Genomic DNA, 10414 nt, shown 5'->3' on the forward strand with positions numbered 1-10414 from the left:
GGATTTTTTTTGATTAAACGGTTGGTTCAAATTTTTTGAAATTTTTATATTTTCGTCTAAGGGTGAAAGTTAATAATCTGTCAAAATTTTAAGAAAATTAAACGAGCCAAATTAATTTTAGTTAAAGTGTTAGGTACCACCTTAAACCAGCAGACAATTTAAGAACTAATAATGTGACTGTAATTATTTCAACCTTTCAAATAACAGAGTTCCTTATTGTTTTCGAATATGATGTTACAATATTATATTTTTATAGACGATGCTATATTTTGTAGGAATATGGATTATCCAAATGGCTAGGAACACAATTGGCTGTGTTAAAACCCCTTGACACGTATTGCTATTTTCAACTCACCATTTGATTGTTGAAGGTACACACTTTAAAACACAAAAAAAAAATTGCCTGTCCGAAATCATATATCATTCTAGTTTGCTCATTTAATAGATTTATGTGAATGCCTGTTGCATGCTTAATAAAACGTTCCTGTTAAATTTCTTCGCAACTTTTCTACATCTATTTTGAATACTAAGATAAAGCACCTGGCAAATGACACGTATTGCTATTTTCAACTCACCATTTGATTGTTTTTAACGGTTGCAAATATTTACATAGTCCCTTACTTAGTAATATCGTATTTGCTTGACATTTGTTTTATGATAAGTGTTTATATTTGAAGACGAATTAGATACAAAAGATAAGGAAAAGGAAGTTAATTTGTGAATGTCAACTTTGAAACGAGTTAATTTCCACAAATATTTTTTACTGTCCTCATGCAAACATTTCATTGACTTCAAAAAGAAGGTTATTCCCTGTAACACATTGTGACCTTATTGCGGTTTCTATATTTTTTCTGATTGATTTCCTTTATTAAGGTAGTAATGTTTCGTTTTCATGGACAGTTCACAATCAATTAGAGGAAAGACCGTCTAATTAATTTGGTTTAAATTTTACTGACATTTGTTTCATTTCACCAAAGATAGAACATTCAACTTAAAACATCTAATATAGCCTCAATAATAAAAAAAACATATGAATTATTCTCTGCATGGCAATAGCTGACTGGTTGGTAATCGCTAGACATAATAAATGTTTCATGTTTGTGTCTTATATTTTGTATTTATTTGATAATAGATTTTGCTTGAAATGTCCCTTTAGAACTTTGATAGAAATAATAAATATATGAAATATTTGAAATTAGCAATCATACCATACCTCCTTATTTCAAGACCAACTACATGATAATCTTTATACAGTCTGGTCACACATACCCAAAAAGGAAGGGATAGTATACAGCATATTCTGGTCCTCATAGGTACCCATCGACTAATGTTTTTCAGCCTATTCAATAACTGTGATGTCACATGTAAAGGTAATAAGTGTTTACTACGATCGATCTAATACCGCAGTCCCACTAGGCCACGATCGCACTACGATCTGTGAAAAAAATGCAAATTTTGATGATCGTAGTACGATCGTGTAGATCGCAGTAAGGTCGTATCACGGTCATGGTGAGGTCTTCAAGATCGTGATGAGCGTGGCCAACTTTGAACATGCTCAAAACAATCGTAGTGCTGTCGTGGCCAACTTTGAACATGCTCAAAACAATCGTGGTGCTGTCGTTGCCAAATCAGGTTGCAGCAGAAGCGTAGTGAGAGCGCACTAAGGTCGTAGAAAGATCGCATAGGTCGCTGTACCATCGTAGAGAGAGCGTAGCGGAAGCGTGATTTTATTCGGAGAGACTGCGCTACGATCTCGCAGCGACGTTATCACGACCTCACTACGCCATAACGTTCTCACCACGATCTAACTGCGGTTCCACTACGATTATACTACGTTAACACCACGCTGTTTAAGACCATAGTACGATTCTAGCACGCCCTTGCCGTCCTCATCGCGCTCTTTTTACGACCTGACTACGTTCATACTACGACCATCATTCTCATTGTCATTTCACGTAAAATATATTAAATATCTCCAGGTTTTGTTTGTTTGTATGTAATTAGACTTCTTGTCCATTTTCTCTAACGGCTCAACCATGCTTCTCGTTTTTATATAGATTAGACCGTTTGTTTTCCCGTTTGAATGCTTTTACTCTAGTAATTTTGGGGCCTTTTATAGCTTGCTATTCGGGGTGAGCCAAGGCTCCGTGTTGAAGGCCGTATCTTGATCTATAATGGTTTACTTTTATAAATTGTTACTTGGATGGTGGAGAGTTGTTTCATTGGCACTCATACTACATCTTCCTACATCTATTGACCTATCTGTGTCATCTTTGCTATCATTCACTAAAATATCGTCATTTGAGCTTTATGGACCAGCAAAAGGTTGTAATTTAGGTTGGATTGGTCGGTCCGACATCTCTGTCTGATCAGGATTTGTTACTATCAGAGCTCCCCCTGCCTTTACATCAACCCCTACAATCACGCCCACGTGTTCTAGTAGGTTTTGGTGGTATGACTGTACTATTTCCGTATTAATCTGAAATAGAAGGAATGGAACTGCATTGATATGGAACACGATGTTGCAGAATAAGCGCGGTGAGAACGTGGTATAATCGTAGCGGGATCGTTGTAGAAGCGTAATGAGGACGTAGTAGCATCGTGAAAGCAACGGAAATTTTCATTTTCATGCCGCTCATACCGCGACCTCACCACGATCTGAATTTATTGTAGATCGTGGTGAGCGTGGTGCGATCGTGGTCTAATGGGACTGGGGCTTTAGATTCAAAAATAGCAAAACAGAAGCAAGAAAACGAGCCATATAAAACATTTTAAATTTAAATTTATTTTTCGAACGCTCTTCTTCTCATATTGTACATAGTATTGATCATTTTGTTTTCTTATCTGTCATACAAAACTGTTTTTTTAATTTATAATCTTGTATTTTGCACAACCTGTAGCTTTAAAAAAAAAACATTATTAATATTAATGTTCCTTTTTTTTTTTTTTTATATATAAAACACGATGTTAACTACTTATTATTAAAAATGTCTACTGAAGTTATATTTAGACGCTTGAACAAAACAAACAAAATACCGTTTCCATGACCAAAAAAAACACGTTTGGACAAAGGACGAAAATACAAGAAAGTGTATGGACAATCATAGACCAGGCGCATTCGCGCATGTGAACAACGTTTAAACTGACATATTTGATAGAAACGAAGACAAATAAAGTTGTAACTATAGGTATCACCAAAGGATAGGAATATTCCTCTTTAATTGCGACAACAGTATTATAAGGGATGATGATCAAAGTCAATGAAAATTATTATTTTTAGAATCGGACTCAGTGTTTTTTTAACTTCGATAGTTACACTTATATGTTAAAAAATAAAGCGTTTTATCTAGCTAGTCATAACTTTTCAGCAATGCTTTCAGATGACAAGCGGGGCACTGCTTTTATAGTGTGCCAGGAACTATTTCAAGTACTCGTAATCAAATGTTTGGATATACTCAACATCTTGAATCCGACGTTTAGGATCTGATTTTCAAAAATGATTGTGCCGTTTTTTTGCCGGCATTGACGTATTTTTCAACACGTCTCTTTTAATTCAAGGAATGCTAAAAACTATAAAATATGAATTAAAATAGACCAGAAACTAGAAACAAAATTTATTTGAATCAATGTTTATCTTCCCATGACTATTTGGTTTGTTAAACAACTGTAAAGGAATCTATTTATTCATTATTTAAGGATTCTATCAACTTTAGTGATTACAAAAAAGACATGTTGTTCGGTCCTTTTACGTCGTTGTATTAAATCAATCCAGTCATTGAATTTTATTAAAGCATTATCAAGGTGAAAGAAATTAATTCATAGTAGTGTTTCCTTATGGGTTGGATTTCGGTTTCCTAATCTGTTTATTGCATTTACGTAATTGCATAAAAGTTCAGTTGGGTTAAATATGATAGATGTGGGTTTTTTTGCCAAAGATTTAGTATGATAAGGGTTAGATATAAATGAGGAAAACCTTAATGATTGGAAAATTGAACGCGTGTGCTTCAATACGTTTTCGTAATTATAGTTTACAGAAGACGTATGAACAAAAATAGTAAACTAAAATTTTGTGAATTTTAATGATGAATAAGTACGAATTGTGGAAACATTTCATTGAAATTACAGGTCTTTGTACATTCAGTATTTTCTTTGGTTTGTATTTAAAGCTTGAGTATTAAAATGGTCTATGAAAATCGTTTCGTCGCAAAATGAAAAGACGGATACCAAACAAATAAACTATTTGTATTTGTCTATCAAGGCACCCAGAGGAGCAACACAATTACAGTTTACAAACATTTGTGAAGATCATTTTATTTTAAAAATATCAATAAATCAACATTAATAACTATATGAAAAGGGAGACGACAACGATGTAAAATCGATAATGAGGGAGCATTGAATGAAGAGCTGACGGATCACTTGATAATGTCTTATTACTAAATTGTGCTTTTCTAGTCTTTATATAAATTATTTATCGATATCATCATTATACTATTATTGGATCTTAATTTGACATCAACCATATAAATCTTGAATAGCAATTTAAAAATATAAAGTAGATTTTTTAAGCAGACCATTATTCCTTTAAGCTCCGTTGTTTTCCTGTGTCTGTCATTGAATTTTTATGCGACTGTCATACAAGTGAGAAGTTATGCTAGCTATAAAACCAGGTTCAATCCACCATTATCTACATAAAAAATGCCTATACCAAATCCGGAATATAAAAGTTGTTATCCATTCCCTTGGTGTGTTTGAGCTTTTATTTTCCATCAGATCAGGGTCTTTCCGTTTTGAATTTTCCTCGGTATTTTTGTTATTTTACTTTTTCCGTTTATAGCTGATGTTTTACCCTCAGTTTTAGTTTGTAACACGGACCTGGATTTGCTTAATCGAATTAAGACTATTGGACAGTCGTATACTATTGTTGGCTTTATCATATTGTATTAGTACTCTTGTTTTATACAATAATCAAAATAGCTAGAAAATTTTCAAAGCTAGTGATATGCATATCTATTATATAGCTCTAACGATATAATGGAAGAGGGACGAAAGATACCAAAGGGACAGTCAAACTCATAAATCCAAAACAAACTGACAACGCCATGGCTAAAATTAAAAAAGACAAACAGAAAAACAATAGTACACACGACACAACATAGAAAACTAAAGAATAAACAACACGAACCCCACCAAAAACTAGGGGTGATCTCAGGTGCTCCGGAAGGGTAAGCAGATCCTGCTCCACATGTGGCACCCGTCGTGTTGCTTAAGTGATTACAAATCCGGTAAATAGTCTAATTCGGTAGGTCATATTCATGAAAGGGAAGGGGATTGTAGTTACAACGTAAGGAACATATCCGATATCATTTGTGAAACGGTTATTCCATAACGGTCAACCAACTCGTGATGGCGTCCGTAAAATTTACGAAGGGATGATTTCAACTTCACCATTTGGAACTCTTGGTTTAATAGCTTCCTTGTGAGCAGCAAACCTCTATCAAGAAAATCATGATAGGAAATGCAAGCACGGGAATATCGTATCAATTGGGAGATATATACCCCGTATGCAAGTGCTGCTGGAATGTTGCTACTTAGAAATGGAAAGTTCACAATTGGAAAGCTGAAATCATCTCTTTTGTCGTAAAGTTTTGTTTTCAACCGACCCTCATTGTCAATTTCTAGATGTAAGTCAAGATATGAAGCCGACTTAACTGTATCTGTAGTATCCTTTATCTCTAGTTCGATTGGATAGATGCGTTCCACATAGTCACCAAATTTTGAATTGTTTAGTGAAAGAACATCATCTATATAGCGGAAAGTAGAGTTAAAGGATATTGCTAACTTCTTATCTTTCTTCCTAAGAAGTTCCTGCATGAAGTCAGCCTCATAATAATAAAGAAACAAGTCGGCGAGTAGAGGGGCACAGTTTGTTCCCATTGGAATGCCGACAGTCTGTTGAAAAACACGTCCTCCGAACGTAACAAATATGTTGTCAATCAAGAAATCAAGCATCTTGATAATATCAGTTTCAGAGAATTTTTTGTTTGAATCAGAGTGATTCTTTACAAAGTAGGATTTATCCCTCCCTAAGAAAAGATACTTGTATCTACGTAGGCCATTCTTTTTTATGAAGCAAAGTAATATCAACTCTTTCAATTTGTCTTTTAGTTTGGAATGTGGAATACTTGTGTACAGGGTAGAAAAGTCAAATGTTTTAATACTGTTACAAGATGAAAGAGAGTTAGATTGTATGTACTCTAAAAGATCTTTTGAATTTTTAAGTATTCACATCTGATGCACGCCACCTCTAGAATAGGCAGTTTCACAATAACTTTGAAGCCCGTCTTTGATTGCTGATAAAATAGATGTTAATAATTTAGAAAGAGGTTTCGTGGAGCACTTGGAAGACCCAGCAATATACCGTTGTTTGTAAGGACACTTATGTAGTTTAGGTATCCAATACAGTGATGGAAGATCCAGTTCTTCATCTTTGGTTGAAATTCCAAAGGAACATAGAACAGACCTATGATTATCCAGGATTTCCTCTTTGGTAAGTGTCGTGAGGGTATATGTTGAGTTACCAAGTGAATTGTCAATACCTAATTCGTTTATCAAGCAGTTGATGTAGTGACTTTTACACACAAAAACGATGTTATTTGGGGCTTTATCTGCAGGGACAACAACATATTTGTCATGGAGGTCGGATAGGTGTTTTGCAACATTTGGGTCTTTAAAGATTGACGTAGCATGGGCATTGATGGACCCATTCAGTTTCTTAATTCTGATTTGTATCAACGACCTCACTGCCTTAATCCATTCGGAAAGAGTGTCTACGTCTTCCTTCTCGCGCTTAGCCCATTGCCTGGCATAATCCTCGACTGAATCCATCAAAATTTTAAAGTTGTATTTCCAATTGATGGATTTAGGCTCACGATATTTGGGACCTTTCGATAACACATTTCGTAGAGAAGTGTTATTAACAATGTTAAGGTCACCGGTAATAACGTGGCCAGCAGGATTATATGTGAGTTTGGAACTAGCACAAGTGCAATCAGGAGGTTTAGACTTGAAGTCGTCAATATCGAGATCCTGCAAAACGCGTTTGTAATTGAAAATTTTAGTTGCAATAGGCTTGGTATAGGTATAAGACATTATTGGTACAGACTGGTCTTTGAAATAAGGAGGTAATGTCCCAGTTCGTATGCATATTAAAATGGATATTGGATATTGGAAATATTGTATACACTATTCTAATGAACCTTGATTTAGTAACTGATTTTGAAATTTTTATCTCACTACTAAACTAAATGATCTTAATAGCATGTATCGCTCTACTTCTTCCTTCAACAATGGACACTGTCCATGATTGTGGATTAGAATAGAATTAATGACAAAAATCTCTTTTTGTAGAAATGGTGTTAATTTATTTTTTTTACGATTTCTCTCCATCTCCTTTAGATTTTGCCCAAAACATCAAATGTCAATAACTCTAATGAGTATTCAACTGATGGTTTCGACCATTTGAAACTTCTGAGTAGATCTGGTCTTGTTGATCATTTTTGCTTGGGGAAACGCCATTTTTTTCAATTACACTCTTTTTTTCTGTTGATAAGTAAACGAACAAAACTTAAAGGTACACACTTAAAAAAATTACAAAACAAAAAGGCTTGTCCAAAACCATACATCATACTAGTTTGCTCTTTAAATAGATTTAGTGTGACTGTCTGTGGCTCAATTCTTAATTGAAAATTTCTAATAAATTTTTTCGTAACTCTTGAAGATTTGCGTCTTTTTCAATACTAAAAGTACCCGGCAAATGACACGCTTTTCTCATAACATCTGTTGATTGTTTTAATGGTTGCAAATATCTTTCTTATCACTTCTTATCTATATCGTATTTGATTTAAATTTGCTTAACGAAAAGTGTTTATAGTTCAACACGAATTAGTTACAAATGAGAGGGGAAAGGAAGTTAATTTGTAAATTTAAATGTGAATATTGAAAAGAATGTATTTCCACAAATATCTTAACTGTCCTCTGGCAAACACTTTATTGACTTCAAAAACAAATGTATTTCCCCTTATACAAATGTGACCTATTCACGTCTTCTAAATTTTTGCTGATGCCTATTCCTTCTTATAGTGTGGCAATGTTTCATTTTCATGGACAGTAGACAATAAATAAAAAGATCGACCATCTGAATAATTTTGTTTAAATTTTACTGTCAATGGCTTTTCAAAGATAGAACATTTACCTTATGAAATCTTATATAGGCTCTCAAAATGAAGAATATAAATTATTCCCTGCATAACGATAGTTGAATCATTGGCAATCGCTGGAAATGTTAATCAATGTGTCATATAGTGTGTATGTATCTAATTATAGTTATTGCTTTATAATGACCCATGCAGAGGTAATGTGTCTTTGAGCTAATTCAATAGCTTCACGATGGCATAACTAAAGGCAATGAGTAGCTCCTGTGATCTTAAATTTTAAAATAGTAGAAAACAACCGGTCTAAATGTTAAACCCAACAAGCACATTTTGACAGAGGAATGCAATTCATTTGCAAGACCTTACATCATGATTGTTTTTGAGAAAGACAGATCTTTTTTGTATGATTAACTTATTCCATCCATATAGGAGAAGATAACTAAGATAAAGTCTCTATTATAAAGGATAAGAAAATGAGTTCCGTGGACCAAATTTTCTTTTTATTTTTCTGAATGCACATTATAAGATAAATCTTCTTTTGTTATCTAAATATTCTAATTTTTAGTATTCTTTCTTTCATACAAAACTGGTTTTCCAATTTTTATTTTTTTTTCATTTTCATTTTTCATCTGTAGCTTTAAAAATAACATAATAATTCATTTTTTTATGCCGATTTAAACTACATTTTGGCGAGCTAATTATTCTATATTTATATTGATTTGAGTTCAGACACTTGATGTACCTGTATCATTTTGAAAGAATTCTTTACATTGATTACTTTTCTCAGAATGATCATTAGCATACTTTAAGAATACCACCGGAATTTATATTGTTAAACGGGGAAAATGAGATGCAGTAATTATGGCACCCTCAACGGAGTTGGGGTGACGTATTGTTATTCTACGTTTCTTTTTTTTTTCTTATTATTTTTATTATTTTTCTTCCACACATTTTGTCCAGGAGTTTTATGGAAATCCATTGCACCAAAGTTGATGGAACTCTTTTATATTAAGGACCCTTAGGTGAAGAGTTGCAAGCTCTATGGAATGGTTCAAGATGGCTGCCGTTTCCATGGAAACTGCAAAAATGTGAAAAATTTTCAAAATTCAAAATTCTTCATTATAAGACCCAAGTGGATGAAACTTTGTGGAAGTGTTACCTGATATGCCTAGATGTGCATGCAATATCAAGAGGTTCCAAAATGGCCGCCATTGTCATGGAAACAGGGCGAAAGTTTAACATTGACCATATGGGAAAACACATAAAAGCTACATTTTCTTGAAGAATATAGCATCAATCCCAATGAAACTTTATAGATATGTAACATGGCATGTACCAATGTTGGACCTGTCTTTGGAATTTTGGAAATGGTAGCTGTTACCATGGAAACAGCAAAAATTTCAAAAATTTCAAAATGCTCCAAACGAGATGAAATTTTACAACAATGTTAATAAACATGTGTAAAAGCGCTCTTTGACTTTGGATTTTTCAAAATGGCTGCCGCTCACCTGGCAATGGGGGAAGGGTGCCATCCGTTATTGCTAGCAATTACAAATCTAGTATGTTTTGCTATCTGCTTGAATATTGACGATAAAAAAAAATAGACATAGAATACAAAGCAAAACAAATCAAACCAAACGATGTTTCAAAGACAAAAAGAGAAGGAAGACGTAGACACTCTTTCCGAATGGATTAAGGCAGTGAGGTCGTTGATACAAATCAGAATTAAGAAACTGAATGGGTCTATCAATGCCCATGCTACGTCAATCTTTAAAGACCCAAATGGTGCAAAACACCTATCCTACCTCCATGACAAATATGTTGTTGTCCCCGCAGATAAAGGCCCAAAAAACATCGTTTTTGTATGTAAAACTCATTACATTAACTGCTTGATAAACGAATTAGGTATTGACAATTCACTTGGAAACTCAACATATACACTCACGACACTTACCAAAGAGGAAATCCTGGATAATCATAGGTCTGTTCTGTGTTCCTTTGGAATTTCAACCAAAGATGAAGAACTGGATCTGCCATCACTGTATTGGATACCTAAACTACATAAGTGTCCTTACAAACAACGGTATATTGCTGGGTCTTCCAAGTGCTCCACGAAACCTCTTTCTAAATTATTAACATCTATTTTATCAGCAATCAAAGAAGGGCTTCAAAGTTATTGTGAAACTGTCTATTCTAGAGGG

This window comes from Mytilus edulis, chromosome 3 (genome assembly GCF_963676685.1).
Source record: "Mytilus edulis chromosome 3, xbMytEdul2.2, whole genome shotgun sequence".
In the NCBI taxonomy this organism is placed as follows: Eukaryota; Metazoa; Mollusca; class Bivalvia; order Mytilida; family Mytilidae; genus Mytilus; species Mytilus edulis.